At 35.7% G+C, this 16,103-nt stretch overlaps 1 pseudogene; it reads right to left on the bottom strand.

Annotated features, from left to right (window-relative positions):
- Positions 1-11,209: 11,209 nt before the first annotated feature.
- The window catches only part of LOC149550733 (triacylglycerol lipase OBL1-like), a 31,990-nt pseudogene continuing 27,096 nt past the window's right edge, over positions 11,210-16,103 (bottom strand).

Below are 16,103 nucleotides of genomic sequence, written 5' to 3'. Positions count from 1 at the left end.
CTGCATGATTTGAAAGATTCTATTGTGGATATGAAAGATAAAATGAGAAGGGGGGTTAATTTTACTATTTTGCATCAAGGTCTTATTTTTAGGTTGTTCCAATTCCACCTTGCCTTGGTCCCCCCTAGGATTATGGAAGTTGATATTCCTACTCACCTGAACCCTAGGCCCCAAATGGCCCCCCTTAGGATTACTAGTCCTAAAGCCCCCACCACTTAGCCCTCTCCTAGTGGGTCCCCAATTAATCCCTCCCCCAAGGGAAAAAAAGGAAAAGGTAAGGAGAAAATGCAAATGGAGTTGGAGGATGAGGAGAGAGGGGGAAGAAGGAGGTCAGGGAGGTTGGCTAAGTCTCAGGCTAAGAGGAAGTTAAGGGAGGGAGCCTTGCAGGAGGAGGAATTGGATTCTAAGGATTTGGGCTGCCACAAAATAAGATTGAAGGAGAAGACTATTAACTTTGGTAAGGGAGATATGGAGGGGGTTGAAGAAGAGATTTTTGATTCCTCTAGTTCAATCTTGGGTAATGGCAAGGAGAATAAGGAGGTGTCGCATGTCTTGGTGACGGTTGTGCCTGGGTGTGTGAACCTAACTAAAGGTCAATTCCCTAAAATAGTGGACAGGATGCCTTCCCGCATTACAATCTCCTCCCCTATTAAGGTAGGATCTAAAAAAGCCACTAACCCCCTTATTGTGCAAGATATGCAGGTTGGTAAAGATGGTCATTCGGGTGCTTCAGATAAGGCTGGTAATGAGCATGGAAGAGAATTCAAGCACTAGAGGAAAGAATGGGACTATTACCCAAGTTTACAGTCAAAGTCACTTATGTGATGGCCACCACTCTATGCCTGTTGAGGGAAGCTGAAGGGGACCTACCCAGGGAGGACTCCAAGCTACTTTATGACTTCCTGGTGGAAGACTGGGTGAATGTGCTCTTGGGGAAGAAGGAGGTCAAGAAGTCTTAAGGGCTCCTCCCCCTTCTTTTTCCTACATGTTTTTAATCCGCTGGTTTACAGACATTTTTGGTTTTAAGGATGTCATGTCTTTATTTTTGTTAAGTGACTTCTCTTGGTTAATAGGCATTTTGTTTATAGCCTGTAGATATCTTTATGACATTAGTATTTACTTATGTTTTTTGTTAACATGCATTTTGTTTAAAGCCTATAGTTACTGTAATAATTATAGCATAAACTTCTATTTTTTTTTTTTAAAGCTTTAGGGATTAGTTCTGTTCTGATGGTTATCTACCGATAGTCCTCCAACTTGTCTGTAATGGGCCAACCCCCTTGTTTTGGCTGCTTTTATTTCAAAAACAATCATATCTTTGAGATAAATGATCTCTCCCTTTGGCAATTTGGCAACCCAAATGAATATCCTCAAAGAGTGTAGTCCCAATTGGAGGTGGAAAACTCCCCATTCTCCTCCTAAGTGAAATCAAGTTTGGGCAAAATAATGGGAACTCTAAATGTTACTAAGTTTGGTGAATAATTTATATTTTTTTTTTGTAATTTTTTCTCTTACTGTATCTTATATGTAATTGTCCTAACAAGTTCCCTAACAAATAAGTTCCTGAATTCATTTCCTTAAAGTATTTATGATTAATTAATCTAAGCATGTCCTACCTCTAAGACATAATTACATAACAAATCACACTTGAAAAGAAAAGATTGTAATGTTGGGCCCATTTGTCGTTGCACCAAAAGCGATGACTATTAGTGAACATGGAACACCACATAATTAACCACCTGTGGGCAGGGGAGCGCGTCGCATCACCCAAAAATCTCCCCCTTGATGCGCATACCAGGTGCTTACGCGGGTCGGGAAGGCACCGGAGAGATTTGAACCCATGACCAGGCCAAAACCAGGCTCTGATACCACTTGTTAGGATAAACCATGGACAGAAATAAAAACTACATGCAAATATAACCAATAACAAAAAATAATAGAACACACAGAAATGAACACAAGGCACCAAGATTTAACGTGGTTCACCCAATCCCTGGGCTACGTCCACCAAATAGAAAGTCTGATCTTATTACAATCCAGTGATTACAACCTGATTACAATTCGTAATCCCTTACAGCTCAATACCGCCGCAAGAACCAATTTCGTATCACCACATATGAAAAATACCCAACCCTAAGCCCTTTTTATACAAGTATTAAACCGCTTTAGGGTTATAACATGTCGGCCATATGTCGGCCATTATATGTCGGCTACCATGTCGGCTACTTCCAAAAAAAAAAATTTCGGGTCGATGCCCCGAACCCCACTATTTATGAAGTATGTACAGTACTTTCCTGATCAGTCACCACAATCTAACAATCTCCCACTTGGGGACTGATTAGGCTCCACACTAAACAACAATCTCCCACTTGGAGACTGATCCTGTAGCAATACAACTACCGCATGGGGCTCCCACTGGATCAAACCACCCTGGACTCTACTGTTCTTTTATTCACATTTAGTCTAAAAGACCAACTAAAGCTGAAGAGGAGTTCAGCTTCTCCCTTGTGACAACCTTTGTCAACATATCTGCTGATCCTCCAAAACTGACCGAATGAAATGGTACCGCAACTGTATGTGTTTGGTCTTAGAATGCAGAGCTGAATTCTCAGCAAGATGAATGGCACTCTGACTATCTGTGAACAAAAAATTATCCTTCTGAGGATGTCCCAATTCTTCCAAGAAGAACTGAAGCCATATCATCTCTTTGGCTGCCTCTGTAGTAGCAACATACTCTGCCTCTGTAGTGGAGAGAGAATTAATCTTCTGTAGCCTAGAAACCCAGCTCACAGCTGCCCCACCAACAGTAAAGACATAACCTGTAGTACTCCGCCTGGTATCAATATCCCCAGCCAAATCTGAGTCAACATAGCCCTGTAAATCAGTAGTAGAGCCCCCAAAGTGTAAACACTTATTGGATGTTCCTCTCAAATATCTGAGAATCCACTTGACAGCATTCCAATGCTCAAAACCTGGATGACTCATATACCTGCTAACGACTCCCACTACATGTGCAATATCTGGCCTAGTGCATACCATAGCATACATCAAACTTCCTACAGCTGAAGCATAGGGTACCTTGGACATCTTATCCTCCTCTTCCTGTGTCTTGGGACACATCTCCTTAGTCAATTTCAAATGACCAGGTAAAGGTGTGCTGACAGCTTTAGCATTCTCCATAGAGAAACGTTGCAACACCTTCTCAACATAATCAGCTTGAGATAGCGTCAATGTTCTGTTCTTCCTATCTCTACAAATCTTCATACCAAGGATTTTTTTTGCTGCCCCCAAATCCTTCATAGCAAATGCATGTGCTAACTGGCATTTTAGCCCCTTAATATGATGCATGTTAGACCCAGTTATAAGCATATCATCAACATATAGACATAAAATAATGTAGCTATCATCATCCAACCTCTTAAAATAAACACAGGATTCTGAATGACACCTGTTATATCCATGCTCATGCATAAAACTGTCAAATTTCAGATACCATTGCCGAGGTGCTTGCTTCAGGCCATATAAACTTTTCTTCAATTTGCACACTAAGTTCTCCTTACCTTTGACCTCAAAACCCTGTGGCTGAGCCATATATATTTCTTCATCCAAATCACCATGAAGAAAGGCTGTTTTAACATCCATCTGCTCTAAATGCAAATCTTCAGTAGCCACAAGACTTAAAACAGTACGAATAGAAGTCATTTTAACAACAGGAGAAAATATCTCATCAAAATCAATTCCCTTTTTCTGTGCAAATCCTTTTACAACTAACCTAGCCTTAAATCTTTTCTTACCTCCTTCCTCTTCTTTCAACCTGTAAACCCATTTATTCTGTAAAGCCTTTTTACTTGCAGGCAACTTGCACAAATCCCATGTCTTATTTTTCAGCAAAGAGTCCATTTCATCTTTCATTGCAGACTCCCACTGAATCTTAGTATCCACCTGCACAGCTTCATCATAACTTTCAGGTTCACCATCATCAGTAAGTAAAATAGAATACAAAGAGGGAGAAAACCTTTGTGGAGGTCTAATTGGCCTTGTTGACCATCTAAAATTCACTGGTGTGTGTGGTATTTGTTGTTGCAGTTGTTGCACATCATGAGGAATGGCTGGAACATCAGCTTTTGGAGTATCATCCAGCACTACATAATCATCTTCTTTCTTCTCATGTTGCTGCAACAGATCTTTGTACAACACTTTTTCATTGAATATGACATCCCGGCCTCTTATAATTTTATGATTTTCAAAATCTCAAAGCCTATAGCCAAATTCATTAATGCCATATCCAACAAAGACACATTTCTTTGATTTAGCTTCTAGCTTGGTTCTATTTTCAGAGTCTATATGAGAAAAAACTTCACAACCGAAGGTCTTGAGAAAAGAATAACTCACCTTCTTACCAGTCCATGCTTCCTCTGGAATACCACAGCCCAAAGGAGTAGAGGGACCTCTATTAATCAAATATACTACAGTATTGACAGCCTCCGCCCACATGTGTAAGGGAAACCCAGCATGCAACCTCATGCTCCTTGCGCGGTCCATTATAGTCCTGTTCATGCGTTCAGCCACTCCATTTTCCTATGGAGTCCTCGGAACAGTTTTTTGTCTACGAATACCATTAGTGGAGCAATAATCTTCAAATTCATGACTGCAATACTCACCACCATTATCAGATTTGAGACATTTTAATTTCTTACCAGTCTCATTTTCAACCAAGCATTTCCATTTCTTAAAAGTTTGAAATACATCAGATTTCTGTCTAAGGAAATAAACCCATACTTTTCTAGTTGCATCATCAATAAATGTAACATAATAATGAGAGCCACCAAGGGAAGATACCTGAGCCGGTCCCCATACATCTATATGCACAAGCTCTAATTTCTCCTTTTTGTTTTCCTTCCCTGTCTTTACAAAACTCACTCTCTTTTGTTTTCCATACACACAACTTTCACAGAAATCCATATTCACACATTTTAGACCTGGTAAAACTTTCCTTGAATGAAGTACTTTCATACCTTTCTCACTCATGTGCCCAAGTCTATTGTGCCACAGCGTTGTATCAGAATCTACAGCAGATATTTGTTCTCCCTGCTCAACTACAGTAATTGTTCCTGAATATTCATTTTTCTCTGAAACAATCAAAGTAGAAGGAACAATATGATATGTACAAAGATATAAGGTGCCTACTTTCACACCTTTTGCTACTACAAGGGAACCTTTTGAAACCTTCCAATTTTTATCATTAAAAGTAACTACACAACCCTCATCACCGAGTTGCCCTGCTGAAATTAAATTCCTACTTAGTTTTGGAACATGTCTTACCTCATGTAGTAGCCAATGATTCCCATTCTGCAACTTAATCTTAATTTTTCCCTTTCCAACAATCTGACAGGGTTCATTATCCCCCAAATAAACAAGCCCAAAATCCCCTTGGACATAATCAATGAAATAACCTCTATGAGGTGTAGCATGAAAAGAAGCACCAGAATCTAAAACCCATGAATCATCAACACTCTCTAAAGATAGAAGCAAAGCATCCTCTTCGGATTTGTTACTTACCACATTTGCCTCTTTGTCTCCATCTGATTTATCTCCTTCATTTTTCTTTCGAGTCTAGCAATCTTTCTTTTTGTGCCCTAGTTTCCCACAGTACCAGCAATCATTTGGTCCTCTCGATTGAGACCTCCTCCCCTTTGACTTTCCTCTTGATTTCCCACGATTTCCAGAGTTACTTCCTCTTTCAGTCGTTCTGCCCCTGCTTTGTGCATTTAAAGCACTTCTTGATGTAGATCCACCTGAGGATTTTCTACGAGTTTCCTCACTTAAAATAACACCGATCACATCATCATATTTTAGGGTACTTGATCCAGGAACAGAATTACTCACTGCCATTACCAAGCCATTCCAGCTTTCAGGCAAAGAACACAAAATCAAGAGAGCCCTAATTTCTTCATCAAAATTGATACCCACAGAAGATAATTGACTAGTAATAGTATTAAACTCATTTAAATGATCTGCAACAGATCCACCTTCTACCATTTTCATATTAAATAAACGCTTCATGAGAAATACCTTGTTTGAAGTAGAGGGCTTTTCATACAGTGTCGCTAGGGTTTTTATCAAATCTTCTGTCGTCTTTGCTTTTGTAATATTAAATGCCACCGATGGTGCCAAGCATAACCGAATGCTTCCGAGTGCCTTTCTGTCCAAAAGATCCCATTCAGCCTCTGACATAGTTCCCTGATTCTTGGCTTTTCCTTCCAACGGCTTCCATAAATCCTTCTGATATAAATAGTCTTCCATTTGCATCTTCCATAACTGGAAGTTCTGCCCATTAAACCTATCAACCCTCAGCTTACCATCATCTGCCATTGCTCCACTCAACCGTGAGACTCCCACTTAATCGTGAGACTTTCCTGCAGAGGATAACTAAAAAACAACTAGGCTCTAATACCACTTGTTGTGACCATTTGCCATTGCACCAAAAGCCATGACTATTAGTGAACATGGAACACCACATAATTAACCACCTATGGGCAGGGGAGCGCGTCGCATCACCCAACATGTAATACAAAAGTGGAACATATTTCTTAAGAAATTCTTGATACATAACACTTTTCAAATTTTCTAAAAGAATAACTCCAAATTTTTCATTAATAAGATTTTAAGATAGGGAGATAACAACCATATCTTTACATATCAATAGTTCTCATTAAAGTCCATCTTTCCTATCTACCCAACCCTTTCATGTCACTTTCTTTAAAATACAACAACAAGTTCCCTTTTAGGATTTGTATTTTACATTAATTCAAATACACTAAGTACATCACAATTTGGAGAAATCTTCAAAATATCATCATTAGCATCTACATAAACATCTTCATAATAATCTTCATAACCACCATAAAAATCCTATGTTGGACAATGTAAAAGCCTCAAAAAATTTTCCACCCAATCACATAAAACCATAAGAAACCACTCCCCCAAGCTAGGAGACAAAACCATGATCTACCTAGGTAGTCTAACTTTCTTATATCAAAAATCAAGTACAAAGGTAACATAAGGCCATACAAAAGCATAATGCCCAAAATGAAAACTAAAAGCAAATGGACAACTAAAGGAAAATGTAGAGTGATGGGTTCAACTACATCTAGGTGAGTGTCATTGTACATTCCTATAGTATTGGAATCCTTCCCTCTAGCCAAAGACCATCCTTTCACACATAACATCTTCTGTTTGAGTACTCCAATAGGATATGTATGATCCTATAGTGTTCGGATCATTCCTCTAAGTCAAAGTTTATCCTACTGCATAGAACATCATCTCTCTAAGTACTCCAACAATACATCCTTATAATCTTGATTAATGTAAATTTTCAAAACCCCATAACACATAAGTTTAATTAATGTTAGGCCGCTAATTGTAGATATCCTCAGGGTCACCAAATTTAGATATGAATTTAATATTGCCCTTGTTTATTATGCTCCCTAAAGATTTTTATTAAAAGGCTTCAAGATAGACTTTGTAGAGGTCAAGGCCAATGGCATCCTAGAAAGTCTTATAGAATTCAAAAGGAAAGTCATCACACCCAGGAGCTTTTTCATTCACTATATAGAAGACTTCCTCTTACATGTTAGCTAGCGTTAGCATTTTCTCACAAAAAGCATGTTTGTCAGGTGCAAGTTTCTTAGGAGTAACTGAGATGTAGGTTTGCAATGCCTACTCCTATGTAGTAGAATTACCCTCAATTAATGAACCAATCTATAGCCCTTGCACCTATTGAGACTTTATTGATCTACTCAATGTTTCTACCATCAAGATAAAAAGAATTAGACATAGTGGATCACCTTATCTGATCCCTTATAAAGATGAGAAAATACCAGTTGGAGTACCATTCATAATGATTGAGAATGATGCACCAAATATACATGTCTATCATAAGCTTTCATCATATCTAACCTAATAAAATAATTTGAAGTTTGATGTGAATTAATGGAATGTAAAGCTTCATGTGCTACCAAGGTATCTTCCATTGTTTCCCTTCCTAGCACAAAACCCCCTTGTTCTAATGAAATTATTATTGGTACTCATTTGTTCAGTTTGAGGTATATAGATTTAATAAAGATTTAATAAATCATATTGCACAATGAAATGGGTTTGAAATCTGCAAACGTCTTAGGGTCTTTGACCTTAGGAAAAAGAACAATATTAGTAGTATTAAATTTTGGAAATATGACCTTTCTTTTCCTCAATTCCTCCAATGCTTCCAATAGGTCCCAACAAATAAAATCTCAACATTTTGAAAAAAGAGCCTTCTGAATCCATCAGGCCTGGGGAATTTATTAGGAGATATAAAAAACACAACTTTATAAACTTCCACTATAGTGAATGGTGTCATCAACATGATATTATCCTAAGCTAAAACTAAAGTTGGGATATTATTTAATAACTCATCTTGTTTTTTTTGCTAGGGTATATTAACCTCCTAAGGGTAGATAAAATTCTTTAAAAAGTTTACACTTTCCCACTAAATACCTTCAAAATCAAGAATAGAAGTCCTTGAGTGTGAATCTTTGATAAAAAGAATAGCACTGGCAGCATGATTCTATTTTGCAAAAGCATAAATTTTTTTGATAATTTTGTCCCCTCATGTAACCATGTTTCCATTAACACATTTCTTCCTAGTCTTCCTATAATTTTTTATGTTTCAAAAAAGTGTCACTATCCAAGCCATGATGAATGACATGATTGTTAATATAAGTCTTCATATGTTTGAATTTTGACCAAAACTGATACATCTTGGTGACCCTAATAGGTGGTGCATTAAACCACCATTGCCTCAATAAAAATGGAAAAAAAATTATGTTTGAACCACATCATTTCAAACTTAAAACATGACCTATGTTTGTGGGTAGCTAAAGAAGGAGACAAATTTAGTATCAAATCAATTGGAAAATTATCAAAGCTTGAGAAGGCCATAATATCTAATGAAACAACATAGTTTTGTATTCTTTGTAACTAGGATATCTAAGATTTATCTAGTCTCTCAACTATCTAAAAGAAAACCATCCTTTTATTAGTCTAGGTATAGCCACCTAAATTAGGAATCACATCTAGTAAATTATTATCCACTAGGATTGAAGAGAAATTTTGACAAATCTTGCATGGTTCAAGTGAGAGGGCAAATAGCCCCAATCTTTTCATCTACATTTAGAATAGAATTAAAAGCACCACCCATGATAACATTGAGGTCCTAGATTCTCTTCCTGTTAAAATTTCCCACAACCTTTTCTTACCATTTGTAGCGGATGAGCCATAAACATGCCAATTTCCTCTTTGTGTAATCAGTTGGGCTTGCACCATCTTAGGAGTCCACAAAATGCCTAGTCCTCCTAAAGCACCCATTACCTGCTCATGAACTGAGCACTAACCCTTCCATTTTAAAATTTTCTTTTCATAATTTCCTTGACATAACATGGTTTCTTGTAACAAAATGACTTCTACCTTTGAAGAATCAAATTGTTGCTTGATTATGCATCTCTTGTCAGAGGTATTAATTCCTCTAACATTCACAAAATAATCTTCATGACTAACAAGAAGAGCCTTTTTCTCTCATTATCAAATGTGTTAAGGTTGCAAACTTTCCATAAGAGTGGATTGAATGCCTACTTCCACCTCTTCTCTAGATTTCACACTTCTTGGCTTTTTGCCCCTAACTTTAGGCATCTTTTTTGGTGTCAAAATAAATACAGCTATTTCTTTAGGAGACAAATATGAGTATAGTCAAATTATCTATCTATGCCAAGATTTACCTCTGTTCCCACTCATTCTATTAGCTCCTTAGTTCAGTGAAAATCTTGACTAGTGTACATAAATCATCTTCTTCATGAAAGCAGACTTCTAAATCTTGTTTAGTAGCAAAGTAATCTAAATTTTCTACTAAAATTTAATTTGGCATTTTAGATTAGTAAAAGAGGGGCGAATGCTAATATAACCTCAACCGCATTTAGTTGTTCCAACCCCTTTGTATCCTGCTGCAGGAGCAAGTGCTGGGCACAGGAATAAATTTTTGGTTTACAATTGTGATGGTGTTTAGATGTTTTTTGTTATTATTAAATTTTAGGGTTTGCATTGCATTCGAGGTGGTGTTTAATTTTAGGGATTAATTTAATATTTTGTTATAACTTTAGTAAAGGTTAAACAAAACCTTTATGGGTCTGGTGGTTGCCAAAACCAATTCTTAACTGTTTGGCTTTGTTTATAAATTCTCTCTAAAATCTTTTGGGAGAGTATGATTTGAGATTTTATTTTTTTTGTGAAGAAGGATTGAGATATTGAGAAGATTATTATCCAGCCTGAACAAATGAATTAAATAATATTTGTAGTGCTTTCTTGCTACTTGGTTTTGGTTTTATTTTATTCACACTGCAAATTGATTAGGGATGCATATCATATCTGTTGTTTTCTGAATAAAATAGTAGTAGCAGCATTATTTTCTTTTTTTAGAAGTTATCGTTGCAGGAAGCCAGACTCACTAGAATCTCTGGAAATTAAATTGGGCAGTAATACCTCTTGCTCGCATAATCACCATGTGAAGTGGCCTGAGTGTGGTGAAGTGGCCCGAGTGTGGTGAAGTGGCCTAAGTGTGGTGGAGAGCGGGTGGGAGGAATGTACATTACTTTCTTTATGGCCATTTGCAGGAATCGACTACAGTTTGAAGAAACGTGTGTTTGGTAAGGCAGCATCACTATGTGCTTGCCATGAATGAACACATGTAACCTGTAAGGTGTTGTTCATATTTGGTGTTTCCTTGTAATTTTTTTTAATTTCTTCTTTCCACCCAATATTGAGCCTATTATAGGCTTTGTTCTTGTTATCTCCTCATCATATCCTCATGCGAATTTATAATATCTTCATTGAAAAAATCATTTATTTGGCATCTCGGAGAATCTGAGATCTGGGTTGTATCTTCTAGGCTGATTATATCTTGTATAAGAATACTTGTGTTAGACATGCCTAATTATCATTCTTGCGGGTTCAGTCACCAAAAAAAAATAAACAAATATTCCTACGTAACTACCAGCTCTAAATAGCATTTACCGTTCATTATTGTGATTGCTATAAAATCTCTACAAACATGTCATTAATGGGGGAAAAGGCATTTCTCTTTAGACTTATAATTGGCAGCTAATGGGGAAAAAAAAAAAAATCAATCTGAAGCTACAGCGAGATTCGAACCTTGGACGTCTACCGTAACAACAATGGCAGCCTTTTTGAGAGCGTTAGAAATCCTGGTGCTAATGGCGGCAGCAGGAAGATGAGTGGTGGCACAGCAGATAGACGGAAATGTAGACTGCATTGACCCCATCGTGATTCTGTTGCCGTGCCTTTGTGAGCTCGTTTCTACTGACGATTTTCTAGGCTTTCCTATCAATCAAACCCTCACTCTCACGTTCCTTTCCATCTGCAATCTTCTTAATCCACATGATCTTGACCAGTGCATAGTTGTTCTTCCTCCTTCTAGAGACGCTCCAATTCTTCAGCCTGCACTTTGGAGGAATTTTGTGGATGGGTATAAAATTTGGGAGATTTAGCCTTTTGTTTTGGTAATTGGGTTTGGAATTGGTTATGGCTGGCATAGCTTGGAAAGTTTGTGGGCGTCAATGGAAACTTGAATGCCATGTTTTGGAGGAAAGATGGGGAAGAGAGAAAATTGTCACCCAAAGGAAATGTGAGGGTGATGGTGTCTGTTAGTTGTGGGAAGCTCAGACAGGAGTATAAATTTCTTAGATTCAGACCTAATGCCAACAAAAAAGGATGTCAAGAAAGCTTACTGATGGCTTGCCCTGCAGAGCTTTCTAGTAAGGAAACTTGGATGGCTGAGGCTAGAGGAAGAAGATTGAGCTGCGATTTTGGTAAGGAATTGGGTTAACAATAGAAGTCCAGGTTCTTCATCCTTTCTCTTACTTATATAAGTTTCAAATGCAATGTTTTCATTGAAACTTAAAAGAAATGGAAATAAACATATGGTGACCGGAATTAGAGTGAGCTTGTTATTTTTACATACATCCATAAACTGATTTTACCTTATGTACTAAGTGTAAGATGGTAAGATGTTAAGATGTGCATACTATGAAAGTTGTGTTGTATCTAGTTGTAACAAAAAAATTATGTAGGAAAACCATTTATCAATCAATAACTCTCCAAGACAACTACCTTAAAATAACACTCTTCCTGTCAAACAAGTTCATGATTGTTAATGTGATTAGGAAGAAAATTGTGTAATCTGAGCTAGGCTAACAAAGTTTTTCATTTGGAGAACCATCAAGAGTTGATATGACTAGGGTTAAGCCTCTTCCTTAACTACGAAACTCAGCTTCTCAAATGTGGCTTTAGTTGTATAATTTACTACCAAAACTAATCTAACACCTTGCACTATCTTTTTGAATTGCACGAGAATGTATGTGATGAATGAATGTTTGTACTATAGTGCACAGGGAAGTGGATTGAATATGCCTGCATGTAGTATAGAATAGCTTTGTAACTCTTGCTAACCTACAGTTCTTCCCTGACTACTAGTGCCCTTCAGATTTTGTACATTGGTTAGATTTTGTTTTGCATAGAAAACACATAGCTTATGCTAGAAGAATGTGCACTAATGACATTTTCTTTTTAAACCAAGAGCTATAAAATTGAAATTAGAGACATTTCAGTGAGATATTTGAGTATTTCCTTACAATAGTGAAATGGTATTGGTAAACTTAAAAGAATATTAAAATTATCTGAGTATGTGTAAGAAGAATGTCTTTGTACTGTCTTCTTAATACAATGTGATTTTGTCATGATATGCTTTCCATGACAATGTAATATGTGGAAGTTTATATTATCTTGCAATAGTTATCCTTGATGATGTGTGATCAACTATGATATTATTGTAGGAGAAGTTAGGATGGAATAACCCGTTGGTTGATGTATTTCTTTACCTGCCAGTAATGTGGTCATTAAGCTACTTTGGGCTAAGTTGTTTTTACATATCTATTTTATATGCATGGTCAAAAGTCTACCTAGATGGCAAGTATGGTTCATGAGTTGACCTAAATTCTTGTTTATTTCATTACTATGGAAGAAGTTTTTTGATGTAATTATTATTATGTTTAAATCATCGTAATGACTAATCATGAATAATACCTTTCCTTATAACATGATTTTGGCCAACGAGTAGACCTTTTATTTAGGAGAAAACATGTAGGACAAATGTGATCTTATGTGACTGAAAATATTATATAATAGATGCACCTTCAGCATTATGGATGCACAATTATATTAGGTAGTTGACTTGTTTCATGTGGAATAAATAATTGGATTAAGAGGATTGTCTATATTGGATTAGATATCTAGAAATATCGCACACAGAGATAACTAAGTATTGATAATGGTCAATATTTAGATTAATTGTGACATGATTTAATTGAAATGAGCTATGAGTCATTAAGAGAGGGATTGTACTACCTTACTATTATGAGGTGAAGTTCTAATTTTTGGAAAGAGTTTTCCTTAAAGTGTGATATGCCTTCCTGATGGATATATGAGAAGAAACCTATTGATCTTAATTAATTTTCCTATGTAACTGATTGAAATATATCATCTTGCATTTGGCTACAAAAATTTGTGTTACTTGTATTGCAAAGATGTGTTACTTGTTTGGTTGAATTGTAGAGAATGTGTTTCACAATTCCATTACTTTCTTGGTTTTAATTGTTTAGTCTGCCTTGATGCTGGGCTGGGTATCTTTCATTTTAAGAAAGATTTCAGGGAAGCTTAATAGCTTCATGGTAGGCTGGTAAGACACTCCTACAATATTGTTTCCCTTATGTTCTTAGGACTACCGAAATGGTCGACATAATCAATACATCATGGTATTCTAGTAATGAAATTATATTTTCTTTTAGATTGAGCATATATGTATATGTATCATTTATGTTAAAGTTAATGATAGTTAATCAACTACTGTTGACTAGTCAAGATTCCTGAAACTTTGACTTGTTTTGATTTTTTCACACTTTATAGAAATTGTTGGTGTGACATTGGTTTTACAAGGACAGACTCACATAAACCCAGATATTTCAGAATTATTTATTCCAATGACATTATTCCAAGACTACTATTTGAGGATGATATATTCAAGTACATGGACTTTGGAGCTTGTATTTACTACAACAATTTCTACTCTGAGAACGTATTACTATTAATTATTGATATTGTTCAAGCTTCTTTAGATCATTTACTACAATAGTTTCTACTCTCAGATGGTACTTATTATTGTTTGGATTAGTGATATTGTTTAGGTACATCATTTGGACATAGATTTAATATATTGTTTTATGTTGTGGCGAACAGAAATTTATCACCTGTGATCTTCATACCCATTAAGTTAATTTCTTTATGGGAATTTTTACAGTGTTCGGTTCTACATTATAGAAAAGGAAAGGAATTCAAAGAAACTAAAGTTTTTATTTTCTACAAAATGCTTGGAGTTTTGAGTCTGGATCTTTTAATTCAGGGGCTTTCAGGTCATAGCCTGCTGTATTATATACATGCCATATGACTGGGTCGTAAAATACGTAACCCTAATTTGTATGTAATAGGAAATTAACTCCCACAATCACTGGAAATGGTTGGATCCCAACACAATTTCATTTTAGGAGTTAGTGTATAGCTTTTTATATTAAAAAGCAGTAGATTAGAAATAGGAGTTGCCCCAAAGATAAAAAATAAAAAATAATTTTTATTACAAAATTGTTGTTTAATATGGATTGTAATGGATTTGGTTTCAATATTACTATCTTTTATTGAGGTGTACAAATGCCATTAGGATTTCTGTGAGGTGTTAGCCAATATGATATCACATGATTTCCTTATAAAAATGGAGATTATATTTTTTTATAGTGAAAAAAATATTTGCTTGCAAAAGTGTTAAAAATATTGATAAACAAGTCTTAATCATGTGCTTATACATAAAAGTTGGGAAGAATAAAATGATTGAAAATGATATCTAGTTTTTAAGATGAATGAATGGGTGAGAAATTATAGATATATCTATATTTAATAGGCACCAAATATGAAATTTACATAAAACATATAAGATATAAAACTAAATTTTCTTAAATGCACTTGTAAATTACAATCCAAATATGCATATGAATAAATAATATAAGCTGAATAATTTTACTCTGAACTCTTGAACTCAGTGAGGAGATCACCCCCAATATGAGCCTACTAATATTGCAACAATAGATTTATATATTTGTTTATTGAGTTTGAAAAGATAAATTTTAAAAGACCAAAACAATTTAAAGACTATTTAGTTGGCTAACAAATCACCCATAACCACAAGAAGTTGAGAGACACTTAATCAAAGTCAAATGTAGTCTAAGTACACCAGGTATACAAAAGTATAGGTTTTCTGTTACATTTTTCATACAAAACCTCAATCAATATAATCTTAAAATATATTAACTAGAATTGAAAAAAAAAAACTAAGAATCTTGGAATAGTTTTTTTGTTAGCTTAATTATCTGCTTCTAAATTTTTTCACCCTCTTAAATAGCACCCTCATGATTCTTATATTTCATCTAAGAATAATTTGAGGATCCATAATAAATAGAAAATGGCACAAAATCATGAACTATTCTTAGGTTGGAATTTGAAAGACATGTCCTTAGAAGTTTGATCATTGAAATGCCAAAAGACTTAGAAAAAAAATGAAAGGAAAAGAAACACAAAGTATATGAGTTTCTCTATGACTCTTACTATAAGGTAAGGGTTGGAGAGAGCTACTTGTATGCCCATATGAGGCTTTTCTCTAAATCTTCTATGTTTTTACATCATATAGGGTTCAAACCTTTAATAGTAAAAATCATCAAGTCCAACAAGTGAATTCCAACAACTAACAACTACTACCAGCAAACTAGAAAAAATTAAAAATAAATAAAAACTAAAAAGGATGCTAAACTCAACTCCAAAAGCCACTATGAACACATCATCAAACCCACAACTAGCACACACAACCCAAGATATAGCCTAAAAATAAAACTTAGCAACAA

Source organism: Cupressus sempervirens, chromosome 6, assembly GCF_028749045.1.
Source record: "Cupressus sempervirens isolate cs-2001-9-10 chromosome 6, ASM2874904v1, whole genome shotgun sequence".
In the NCBI taxonomy this organism is placed as follows: Eukaryota; Viridiplantae; Streptophyta; class Pinopsida; order Cupressales; family Cupressaceae; genus Cupressus; species Cupressus sempervirens.
This window is presented reverse-complemented; position numbering and strand designations above follow the sequence as displayed.